The following is a 13,804-nucleotide window of genomic DNA, read 5'->3' as shown; positions in this document are numbered from 1 at the left end:
GCACTGACAAGGCTGCACTGACAATTCTGCACTGGGGCAAAGCTGCACTGACAAGGCTGCAATGGACACTGGGGCAAGGCTGCACTGACAATTCTGCACTTGGGCAAAGCTGCACTGACAAGGCTGCACTGAAAATTCTGCACTGGGGCAAAGCTGCACTGACAAGGCTGCACTGACAATTCTGCACTGGGGCAAAGCTGCACTGACAAGGCTGCGATGGACACTGGGGCAAGGCTGCACTGACAATTCTGCACTGGGGCAAAGCTGCACTGACAAGGCTGCACTGACAATTCTGCACTGGGGCAAAGCTGCACTGACAAGGCTGCACTGACAATTCTGCACTGGGGCAAAGCTGCACTGACAAAGCTGCAATAGACACTGGAGCAAGGCTGCACTGACACACTGCATTTTAATCTAAGTTTTTCTTCCTTAAACTTTACTCCTAAAAGTTTTTTTCCTTAAAACTCCCTCCCAAACTTGGGGTGGGTGTTATACGCCGGCACGTGTTATACGCCGATAAATACGGTATATATATATATATATATATATATATATATATATACACACACTGTATTCAGTTTAGCTAGATCTGTTCCTGTTATTATCTTCCTACTGACAGGCAGGCAGGTGTTGATACAGTATTTGAAAATACTAGAATATTTAATAATAGAAAATTGCTGGTGTTCTTCTGATTCTATTAGTCCTATTAGCTACAGTATTTACAGTTAGTGTAGTGCTTCCTCTGCACAATGTGCACCTAAAGCTACCTGTAGAAGATTGGTGGTGTTTTTCTGATCCTATCACTACCGCAGGCAGCTACATTATTTTTTAGTGTAGTGCGACCTCTGCACAGTGTTCAGCTAAAGCTACAAGTTAGTGTAGTGTGATCTCTGCGCAGTGTTCAGCTAAAGCTCCAAGTTAGTGTAGTGCGACCTCTGCACAGTGTTCAGCTAAAGCTCCAAGTTAGTGTAGTGCGACCTCTGCACAGTGTTCAGCTAAAGCTCCAAGTTAGTGTAGTGCGACCTCTGTACAGTGTTCAGCTAAAGCTACAAGTTAGTGTAGTGTGATCTCTGCACAGTGTTCAGCTAAAGCTACAAGTTAGTGTAGTGCGACCTCTGCACAGTGTTCAGCTAAAGCTCCAAGTTAGTGTAGTGCGACCTCTGCACAGTGTTCAGCTAAAGTTCCAAGTTAGTGTAGTGCAACCTCTGCACAGTGTTCAGCTAAAGCTACAAGTTAGAGTAGTGCGACCTCTGCACAGTGTTCAGCTAAAGCTACAAGTTAGTGTAGTGCGACCTCTGCACAGTGTTCAGCTAAAGCTACCTGTAGAAGGTTGGTGGTGTTTTCCTGATCTTAATACTACCGCAGGCAGCTACATTATTTACACGTTAGTGTAGTGCGACCTCTGCACAGTGTTCAGCTAAAGCTACCTGTAGAAGGTTGGTGGTGTTTTCCTGATCTTAATACTACCGCAGGCAGCTACATTATTTACACGTTAGTGTAGTGCGACCTCTGCACAGTGTTCAGCTAAAGCTACCTGTAGAAGATTGGTGGTGTTTTCCTGATCCTATCACTACCACAGACAGCTACATTATTTACACGTTAGTGTATTGCGACCTCTGTACAGTGTTCAACTAAAGCTACCTGTAGAAGGTTGGTGGTGTTTTCCTGATCCTATCACTACCGCAGGCAGCTACATTATTTACACGTTAGTGTAGTGCGACCTCTGCACAGTGTTCAGCTAAAGCTACCTGTAGAAGGTTGGTGGTGTTTTCCTGATCCTATCACTACCGCAGGCAGCTACATTATTTAAATGTTAGTGTAGTGCATCCTCTGCACAGTGTTCAGCCAAAGCTACAAGTTAGTGTAGTGCGACCTCTGCACAGTGTTCAGCTAAAGCTCCAAGTTAGTGTAGTGCGACCTCTGCACAGTGTTTAGTTAAAGCTACAAGTTAGTGTAGCGTGACCTCTGCACAGTGTTCAGCTAAAGCTACAAGTTAGTGTAGTGCGACCCCTGCACAGTGTTCAGCTAAAGCTCCAAGTTAATGTAGTGCGACCTCTGCACAGTGTTCAGCTAAAGCTACAAATTAGTGTGGTGCGACCTCTGCACAGTGTTCAGCTAAAGCTACAAGTTAGTGTAGTGCGACCTCTGCACAGTGTTCAGCTAAAGCTACCTGTAGATTGGTGGTGTTCTCATACTAAAAAAACTACAGGCAGGCAGTTGATTTTGCTAGCTGCAGTATCAATATATATATATATATATATATATATATATATATATATATATATATATATATTTATAACTAGTAAGTAGAGGGACTGGGGATTATAACGGTGCTAAGAAAAAAAGATGTGAAGATAAGAAAGAGGTATAAAATTACAAATATTTTATTAACAATGTTTAAATACATAAAAAGAACAATAGAGTACTTAACAACAAAAAAAACATGTATATTGCGTGTGACCCAAATGCGGTAGGGTGGGCCAGATGGAGGCGGCCTTCAAAAACAAGGGCTCGGTTTCCTACATGTTTCGCCAAGACATTGGCTTCCTCAGGGAACAAGAGCTCTGAATATATACAGATCTATACATTGGGATATAGAAAACATCATGTAAACAAGCAGAAATACTAAACAATAATCGGTTATGAGCATTATTGGGTTATGGAATATTGTGGCTCTAGGGCCTAATGACCCGGATCCAGGCATCTCAAAATGCCTCCACTATTACTGACACTGAATTGGATAGGGCATTTATGAGATTACAGTGCCTTTTGGGAAAAAAAAGTCAGAATTTACTGGCATAAAACTTATTTTCAAAAATATGCCGAACACAAGATAGTCCATTGGGGACTGAGAATTCAGTTGTTTCCCAACATCAAAAAGATAAATGACTCATTGAAGGCATCGTGGGAGGATAACCTTCAGTTGTGTTCCCTCAACATGCTTTCCATTCTATGCAAAGAATACGAAACAGAGTTGGAACAACTCAATACCGCCATTAATCGCTGGTATTCAGACCACGCACAAGGTGTGTCTTCCTCCAGATACAGCAAACGGGACAAAGCCCTGCACGCACATCTGGAGGAATACACACTTACAACAATTAATGACAAAGAAAGCAAATTCCTAAGAGATCAAACAGCCCATGAAAATGGTTACGCTTACAAGTGGGATAATACCAAAGAAACGAAACCCAGAAGTAAGTCCTTTGTTCCCAATGCACCTACCTCTAACAACCATGAACCTAATACTTTGTCTGCTTCCTTTTCATCTAGCACCTCCACTGTATATCACGATCTTACTCAGGAACAACTCGCCAAGAAAAGAAAAGGCGATTTGTCGCTCACATCCTCGGAATCACTCCTCCGCACTCTTGGACCCACTCCCCTCTCTCACCCATCCACGGCCCACTCTAAGGCCACTCACGTTTCTACCCCTTTCACCAAAGCACAATCTAAGATGTCGTCCATACTGAAATCATCTACTATCAAGGCACCAACTTCCGTCACACCGGCACTTTCTCACTCTCAGATGCACACGGCTACTAGGAGGGTAAGTGAACCTACAATTACTTCTATGTTTCCGGCTAATGCACCATCTGTAGATCCAAAAATTGCACCCATTTTTTTAGTACAGGGCCAGGACTCTCTTCAGAGTCCAACCCCCAATCCACAAGCACACACACTCGTGACCAACGAAGACCATCCACCCCTGATGTAATTAACTTATCATCCATCCCATTAAGTCCCGATCAGATTCGGGCATTACAACTCGGTCTTAGTTTTTGTCCGTCCAACGATCTCGACAAATTTTCCCTTATCAAAGACATTCACCTTTTCGCACGTAAATTGCTGTTTAAGGTAATCTATGACAAATCTTCTTCTCGTGCAACTTCCTCCGAACCAACTACTTCCTCTCAAGAGGTCCCTACCTTGGCCGAACTACAAGCCCTTGAGGAGCTGATGTCACTTTGGGAGGAGGGTGACACTGACGGTGACGATTCCTCGGATCCCTCTGACTCAGGTCTCGCCGCCCTCGGTGTCTCCTCCCCCCCCTACCTCTTTCAGGCCCAAATCCCGCAACTTCCCCAATTTGTCCACAAACCCCAACATTTGGGCTTTTGTGCAACAAGTTACTACAGCTATCGAAGGGCTTAATCCCATCTCTTCCTCTCCTTCCAACCTATCCCCTGCCCTGACTAAAGCAATCAAATCTCTTCAAAACCATCCAGAACTAGTCATCAAGCCAGCCGACAAGGGTGGCAACGTGATGGTGATGGACGTGCCCTTTTATGAACAAATGTGTCTCGATATCTTAAACAACCGTGACTGGTATAGACCTATATCCAAATCACTTATCGACCACTATATTTCCGAATATAATCAGCTGATTTTTTCAGCATATCAAAAGGGCACCATTGACTCTAATACATGGACTTTCCTTAATGTTAGGGAACCTAAAACTCCCACCTTTTATTCCCTATCCAAACTTCATAAGTCTCTAGTTCATCCACCAGGCCGTCCTATCATTTCTGGACAACAATGCCTCACTGAACATGCTAGTGCACTAGTCGATAAGTATTTGACGCCCCATGTTACCTCCCTGCCCTCTTATATAAAAGATACTATTCATCTTCTCCGTATATTAGATGGCAAATCCCTACCAAAAAACACCTGGCTAGTAGTCCTAGACGTTGAAAGTCTATATAACATCATTCCACACAAGAGAGGCACCTTGGTCATTGAAAAACTACTGCGAGAGAGAGGCCCCAAATATCACGCGTATGGAGACTTTGTTCTTGAATTACTCAGATTTATATTGACACGTAACTATTTCATGTTTGGCTCCTCCCACTACCTCCAGGTACAGGGCGTAGCTATGGGGACTAAATGTGCCCCGGCCTACGCCAATCTGTACCTGGGGGGGTGGGAGAGAGAACTGTTTGACATGGCCCATTCCATTCCCCTTCTGTCCAAGGTAACATCTTGGTACAGGTATATAGATGATATACTACTGTTTTGGTCAGGTACCAAAGATGAACTAATGCTCTTTGTTGAGCATTTAACCCGAAATCCGTTTAATCTCATATTCACCATGGAATGCAGCCAGTCGCAGATCCATTTTTTGGACCTCCAGATTAGTCTGCATTCCAACGGTCAGATCCACACTGCCCTATATCGTAAACCCTCATCCGGTAATACGATTTTGCATGCCAGTAGTGCTCACCCCAAGCCTCTTCTCAGAAGCATCCCATTCAGTCAATATCTCAGATTCAAAAGAAACTGCACCCTTGAGGAAGAATTTTTCCAGGCAGCACAGGAACTCCATAGCAGACTCTTGGACAGAGGCTATAGCCACTCTCTTTTGAATAAAGCCTTCAATAAGGCGAAAAAGCTCAACAGAAAGGACCTTGTTTTTTCTGACAAATCCCCAGACATTGGACAACCTGTACGACTCATTACCCAATACTCAAAACAGCATACCCAAATGAGACAGATTCTAAACCAATTTTGGCCTTTACTAACGGCCGACCCCACAATCTCAAAATATGTCAAAACTCATCCTGACATTACATACCGTCGATCTCCTTCACTTCGAGACCAATTAATCAAAAGTCATCATTCGATTAACACTCCATATGCGCCCACTGACTTTGGAACATACCAGTGTGGCAATTGTGACATTTGTGCCTTTGTAACCAATTCTAGTGAAGTGACCTTGCCCAATGGACGAACTCACACTATTAAACATCGAGTCACCTGCGTCACCGTGGGAGTCGTATACTTGGCTCAATGCCGATGCGGCTCGTACTACATCGGAAAAACCAAGCGCCCCTTCCAGGTCCGCATTCGGGACCACATTAAACCGTTATATAAAAATACCACCTCCACAGCCATTAATCGGCATATTGCCGTTCATCACAACTTCGACCCTTATGTCATTCAATTCTCCGCACTCGAGCATGTTCCTCTACATGCTAGAGGCGGGAGCATTGATAACAGACTACTACAATTGGAAACCAAATGGATTCATACCCTACAAGCTACAAAATTCCCTGGGTTAAATGAACACATAAGTTTTAAACCTTTTTTGTGAGTCAGGATACCCGCTAATTTAATCTATTTTATTTTAGTCTATCTACCACAATATTCATTATATCTGAGTGCCTAATGTTCCCTTTTCCATTCACGCCATGTAGAGTATCTCTCTCACTACTTTCCCTTTGCTTCCTTTCTTCCTGCTCCCTTGTCTCCCACTGCCTGTTTTTCTTTCTTCTTTTTCTTTTTCTTTTCTTTCTTCTGCCTTCCTTTTCCTTGATTTCACTGCCATGGTACATAGCTGGATCCCTTTTGCATATTTCTGGACACTGGACTACAGTATGAATAGTGATCTCTATAATGTGCTTATGTCAATAGCTACCTTTGTTCATGTATTTCATGATATTGCTTTATTGATTTTTCCTAGTTTGTTGTCTTTTGTTTTGTGATAAATTACATACCAACATTAGTTTCAAAATAATTTTTGCATTTATCTATATTTATTTCTCATTTCTTTGTTTTACTAGGACCCTGTTGTTCTCTATGTCTTGTTATGGTCTTTGTGGCTGGCACTGCGGGGTGAGGCGCAGGGATGTTCCTCTCGCCCCCAGAGACCCCTGGGAATTTTTGGATCATTTGGGGATTTACCCCCTCACCCTGCACTCTCGCCCGCATCTCGTCTCACTACCGGGGGGTCCCACCCCTGGATCGTTTCAACTGCCTGTTCTTCATACATCCCGTGGGGGGCGCGGCTTTGGCCCCCTGCCGGGATGGACAAGGCTAGCACTGTTGGTGCTTGTATGGACGCCCAGGGCAGTACAGTTCCTGTCTGCCCCTGGGTGTCCGCGCATTGCTCGTACTGTTCCGTTCTCTGTGATCCATCGGCGGATGGATGGGGTTGACGGCGTCCTGGGACCTCCCGCTCCATGACGCTTCCACCTTCCATTGGCCACGGGGACCGCAGCGTTCGAGCACGCACGCGCGATGTATGCCGGAGCTTGTAGGCTGCGGGGTGCTGTCCAGTGCGCATGCGCGGACGCCTCTCTTCAGCGTCCGCACACCGGATCATTGTTTGATCAGGTGTGGGGGGGCACATAAGTAGCTGGCTAGTCCGCAGAATATCACGCTGGACGAGGAACACGCCTGTCTTTGCTCTGCACAAACTAGCCAGGTAATTTGGATGGTGCTTTTCTCTGCCTTTTCCTCAAACTGCCCCTCCATAATTAACTCAGCCTCTATTTACCTTTCCCAGGACTTACCATCTTTCTGCTACTGTTCAATTTGTGATCCCTTTTGGCAACCTTTGGGCACTAGTTTTTGAACAATCACATACTTTGTTATTTGTTTACTAGGTAAGCTGTATTTTGCTACGGATTTCATCTTCCATCCCTTAAATTACCGTTTCCTCACATCTAATTCAGCTCTTTTTCTTTATCCCTTTTTTAGGACTCACCTATCCCTAGCTATTTTTCAATCTTCCATGCAAATCATGTGAACACTTGCGTTTGATGCTGATCACATGCAAAGTGCAATTTAGCTCATTAGGTAAGCTACCTTTGGTCATCCTTTTTAGTTCCCTATAATAATGATTGCCAAATACATTCTTAATGTGAATTTGTCCATGATTTCCCATATAGGTCACCATCTCATATCTATACCAACTGCTTCGGTTTGTCCTCAAATCCATCCACAGGGGTTTCCCCCTCTATTAATCAATTTGCTTTTAATAATAAGCGTGAGTTATCTAAAAGGCCTTTTTGCCCTATATAATTGATGCATAATGCATCACCTGTTCTGTCTTCTAAATTAAATGTCTTACACACATCTAATACTCACCTTATTACCAGCTATTTTTAACTTTTAATATATTTAATTGCCAGGCTTTCTGTGTGCCCCCTGCAAGCAAAAAATACGGTGCAGCCTGCCCTTCCCCCTTCCGGGTTCCCCTGGCCGCGCCTCCCCTGGGTGTCTGTCGCTCAGGTATGTCTGGGTTCCTGGGGCCATATAGGGTTACCACCCCGTGTGAGTCTGTCCAGCCACAATATTCCATAACCCAATAATGCTCATAACCGATTATTGTTTAGTATTTCTGCTTGTTTACATGATGTTTTCTATATCCCAATGTATAGATCTGTATATATTCAGAGCTCTTGTTCCCTGAGGAAGCCAATGTCTTGGCGAAACATGTAGGAAACTGAGCCCTTGTTTTTGAAGGCCGCCTCCATCTGGCCCACCCTACCGCATTTGGGTCACACGCAATATACATGTTTTTTGGTTGTTAAGTACTCTATTGTTCTTTTTTATGTATTTAAACATTGTTAATAAAATATTTGTAATTTTATACCTCTTTCTTATCTTCACATCTTTTTTTCTTAGCACCGTTATAATCCCCAGTCCCTCTACTTACTAGTCATTTAATTATTTTGGGATGAGGTGCTGTATCTAACATTACCACCTAGCCACATTTGCATATATATTAGTATGTCTGGAAGCCCTAAAAGGAGAGGCAGACAGTCACAAGCCAATAAAAGAGGGCAAGCAGGCTCTGTGTCTAGAGGCAACAGTGCTGGTCGTGGACACGGTGCATCCTCATCAACAAGTGGCCGTGGGACACGCTTGGCCTTTTTTTCGGCAGCTGGCCGTGTTGAGCCGCAACATGCGGAAGACTTGGTAGAGTGGATGACCAAGCCATCCTCATCCTCCTCATCCTCCTCATCCTCTCTCACCCAGGCTCGGGGTACTTTGTCTGGCAAAGCAGCTGCCAACGCGGCCTCTTCCCTCGGCTCAATGGTATCAGTGACTCCTTCCCTAGCCCCACCATGTCCTCCTGAGGAGTCCATCGAACTGTTTAAACACAGTGTTGGGTACATGCTCCTGGAGGATGCCCAGCGTTTAGAAGGCTCTGATGATGATACTGAGCTAGATGAAGGCAGTAACGTGAGCACGGACAGAGGGGGTACCCAAGAAGGACAGCAATCTGGCAGTCATGTTCCCCCTGCTGCAGCATACTACCAGGTTTGCTCCAGTGATGAGGAGGGAGGGGATGATGAGGTCACTGATTCAACGTGGGTGCCTGATAGGAGGGAGGAGGAGGAGGCACATCACCGACGAGGCAGGATGCCCTCCAGGGGCCAGCCTAAGGGCAGCACACTGACTGCATCACACCTCAGAGCTCCGCATGTGCAGGGCGTTGCTGTCTCTACACATTATTCCAAAAGTTCTTTGGTGTGGACCTTTTTTGAGAGGAGTTTATCAGATGGCACCGCTGCTATTTGCAACATATGTTTTAAGCGTATCTCGCATGGCCAAAACATCTCCCGCTTGGGCACCACATGCTTGACCAGACATATGTTGACCTGCCATGCAGTTCGTTGGCAAGTGTACCTAAAAGACCCACACCAAAAAACAAAGAGGACCTCTCCTTACTCCTCATCAGCTGGGATCTCCAACCCCACTATGCCTTCAGTCCTCTCTGAGACCTGCACTGAGAGGAATGAAGGTGTAGAATTAGGTGTGTCACAGCCAAGTAATTGCGGGCAATCTGCTATCAGGACACCGACGTCAGATTGTACCAGGCAAATTTCCCTGCCCCAGCTGCTGCACTGCAAAAAGAAGGTCGCTCCCAGCCATCCACCTGCCCAGTGGTTGAATGCTAGCTTGGCAAAATTGCTAGCACTTCAACTGCTACCTTTTCAGTTGGTAGACTCTTCCCCCTTCCGTGAGTTTGTGGAATGTGCTGTTCCTCGGTGGCAGGTTCCCAAACGCCACTTTTTCTCATGGAAGGCGATTCCGGCTCTCTACCGGCATGTGGAAGGCAATGTCTTGGCCTCGCTGGACAAGGCGTACAGCGGTAAGGTGCATATTACCGCTGACTCATGGTCCAGCAGGCATGGACAGGGATGTTACCTAAGTTTCACGGTGCATTGGGTGACTCTTCTGGCAGCTGGGAAGGATGCAGGACAAGGTGCAGTAGCGTTGGAGGTTGTTCCACCCCCAGGCCTCCAAAATGCCACTACTAGTGATTCTGACACACCTCTCTCCTCCACCCCCTCCTCTTCTTCTTCCTCCATGACCTCTTCCTGTGCTTTGTCCTCGGAACCAGCAGTGCTCCTTAGGCGTTAAAGGGGCTACGCAAGTACGCAGGCCAAAAGATGCCATGCGGTGATTAATAAAAATGGATAGAAGACAATGTCAAAGAGAGGGCACCACCATCCCTGAGTAGTAGATATAGTCAGGAGAATAGTTTAGTGGGACTTTTTGGGTGCCAGGAAAGGAGATTTCAACAGACATCAAGGTGAAAAATAAAATTCATATTTTATTCAACATATACAGAATTTAAAAATTGTGCTGGCTAGACATAATGACATAAAATGACATACAGCAGTACATATCAAATTAGATTTGGAAATGAACAGTCACTCGGTACTGTAATCCCTAATCCCTACATGTTTCGCCCAGTGGGGCTTCCTCAGGGGATATGTTGAGGGACCAAAGTAGATATGTGGCTGCATTAAATATAATACAATTAGAAGCCATAAAGATATTCACAAAGAAATGCATATAAAGGAAAGCATTAACGGTTGTCCAAAGCTGATTGCTTAGGTTGCCAACTGACAAATAGTTACTTGCTAGTAGACTCAAGCCAGGTGTAGGAAAACGGACTTTGCTCTGTACTGGATAGGTTTTTGATCTGGGTGGGCCCAGGTAATGACCGTGGGATCTGGGGCTGCCATAGAAGGAGGGGGTTAAAAAAGAAAGAAAAGGAAGGCAAAAGTGAAGGAAGAGAAGGGAGAGGGGGGAGGGGGGGAGTGAGGAAAATGATGAAAGGGAGGGGGAAAATAGGGGGGGAGAGGGGAGAGGAGAGAGGGGGAAGGGAAAGAAGGGGGGGGGAAGGGGAGGGGGCAGGGGGAGGGAAAAATAGGGGGGAAGAGGAAAAGGGAAAGATGGGTACAGGAAAGGTGATGGGGAAAAAAAGAGGGGTGTAGAAAGTGTAGAAACACACTGGTGTGAGGGAGTGAGGGAGGGTTAGAGTTAGAGATGTGAAATCCCAAAAGTATAGTGAACAGGGTAGGAACATGCTGTGTTGAGGAAATAAAATAGTCAAAATAGGCTAAAGAGGCCATGCGGTGCTTGAGCTGGTGTGCTTGGGGGACAGGAGCCACACTGGGGCATAGGTTCTGTCAGCTCTGCAGGGGCAGGTTCAGAGGTGGTTGACGCCACGCCAACTTAAGGCAGGAATGGTGGTTTGTGACAATGGCACCAACCTCCTCTCCACCCTCCGACAGGGACAACTGACCCATGTGCCCTGTTTGGCTCACATCCTTAACTTGGTGGTGCAGCAGTTCTTGGGCAGGTACCTGGGCTTACAGTATGTCCTGAGGCAGGCCAGGAAAGTCTGTGTGCATTTCCGCCAGTCATATAATGCCAGTGCTCGGCTGGCAGACCTCCAAAAGTAATTTAACCTGCCCAAGAACCGCCAAATCTGTGACATGCCCACCAGGTGGAACTCAACGTTGGCCATGCTGCAGCGGCTGCACATGCAGCAGAGGGCCATCAATGAGTACCTGTGCGACTATATGAACCAGGACAGGGTCAGGGGAGCTTGTTTTTTTTCCCCACGCCAGTGGGCCATGATCCGGGATGCATGCACTGTCCTGTCACCATTTGAGGAGGCCATGAGGATGGTGAGCAGTGACAGTGCATACATCAGTGACATTGTCCCCCTTGTCCACCTGTTGGAGCACACGCTGCATGGAATAATGGACAGGGCACTTGAGGCAGAACAGAGGCAGGAAGAGGAGGTCTTCCTTAGCTCTCAAGACCCCCTTTATCCAGACAGTGTTCCTGCCGATCACACAGGAAGAGGACGAGGAGGAGGAGGATTGTGTCAGTATGAAGGTGGAGTCTGGCACTCAGCATCAGTAGCAGTCTTTAAGGGATCATTTACAGTCCCAAGAAACACATGGACTTGTACGTGGCTGGGAGGAGGTGGCTGCGGATCATGTCGTCCTTAGTGACCGAGAGGACTCTGGACCGAATGCCTCAGCAAACCTACGCTGCATGGCCTCCCTGATCCTGCAAAGCCTGTGGAAGGATCCTCGTATTCGTGGTATCAAGGAGAAGGAAAAATACTGGCTGGCAACCCTCCTTGATCCACGTTACAAGTTTATGGTTGTGGACCTTGTCTTGCTGTCGCAGAGGGAGCAGAGGATGAAACATCTTCGGGAGGCCTTGCAGAAAGGTCTGTGCAACGCGTTCCCAGAGACTGGGAGGTTACAAACTCCTGTTTCTATACAACGTGTTGCTGAGGCTTTGGTCAGTCAAAGAAGGAGCAGTGGAGAAGGTGGCCGTCTGACCGATGCATTCAGACAATTTTTTAGTCCACAGCCCCAAGTTATGATCAGTTTCAGCAACTATCGCCAGCGTCTGTTTTACATGGTGCAGGAATACCTAGGGGCAAGATCTGACTTGGACACCTTTCCCACCGAAAATCCTCTGGATTACTGGGTCTTGAGGATGGATCACTGGCCAGAGCTTGCACAGTATGCAATTGAGCTACTGGGAGGAGTGGTGCAGCGCTGCACCACTCCTCTTAATATCTCTTTATTTGTACCCAGCAATTTTTTGTGTCAGCAGCTTTTATTTTACATCATATTAAGCGCAACAGATCTTGTTTTTTTGTTTTTTAATTGAGCTACTGGCCTGTCCTGCATCCAGCGTTTTTTCGGAATGCACATTCAGTGCTGCTGGAGGCTTTGTAACCGATCACAGGGTGCGTCTGTCCACCGACTCGGTCGATCGATTGACCTTCATAAAAATGAATCAGTCTTGGATCACCACCAGCTACCAAGCACCTGATGCTGATGTAACCGAATAATTTTTTTGAAATGACAGATCCCTTCAAAGACTGCCTATGCTGATGCTGAGTGACTATCCTGTTATGCTGAGTAATTATCCTCTTCCTCCTCAATTATCATGCTGATAGCTTGTAAGAACATTTTTGGTTCTGGGTCGCCACCACCAGTGCCTAAGGCCCAATTTTTCAGCCCCTGTTTAACAGGGGCGTGTAATTACAATTTTTGATGCAATTCTTTGCAGCAGGGCTAGTTCCTGCGCTCCAACTAGAGTATCTGTGAGGGGCTGCAGTGTTGTGGCACCAGCACCAGTGCCTAAGGACCAATTTTTCAGCCCCTGTTTAACAGGGGCGTGTAATTACAATTTTTGATGCAATTCTTTGCAGCAGGGCTAGTTCCTGCGCTCCAACTAGAGTATCTGTGAGGGGTTGTAGTGTTGTGGCACCAGCACCAGTGCCTAAGGCCCAATTTTTCAGCCCCTGTTCAACAGGGACATGTAATTAGAATTCTTGATCTAATATTTCACAGCAGGACCCGTTTCTGTGCCCACCAAGAGTAACTGTGAGGACTTACAGTGTTGTGGCACCACCACCACCAAAGGCCCAATTTTTCTGCCCCTGTTCAACAGGGGCATGTAATTACAATTCTTGATCTATTGTTTCACAGCAGGACCCTGTGAGGGCTTACAGTGTTGTGGCCACAACAACACCTAATTTCTTCTGAGTATATAGGGCAGGCCCCTACTTTCAAACATCCAACTTACAAACGACTCCTACTTGCAAATGGAAGGAGACAACAGGAAGTGAGATGAAATCTACCCCTAGGAAGGGAAATTCTCTCCTGTAAGAGTTAATATGGGAAAAACTTTTCTCCTTCACACTGATGCTTTATCACCAATCCTTGTTTCACTAAAA

Source organism: Aquarana catesbeiana, linkage group LG02, assembly GCF_042186555.1.
Source record: "Aquarana catesbeiana isolate 2022-GZ linkage group LG02, ASM4218655v1, whole genome shotgun sequence".
NCBI lineage: Eukaryota > Metazoa > Chordata > Amphibia > Anura > Ranidae > Aquarana > Aquarana catesbeiana.
The sequence above is the reverse complement of the archived record's forward strand: the minus strand, read 5'-3'. Positions refer to the sequence as shown.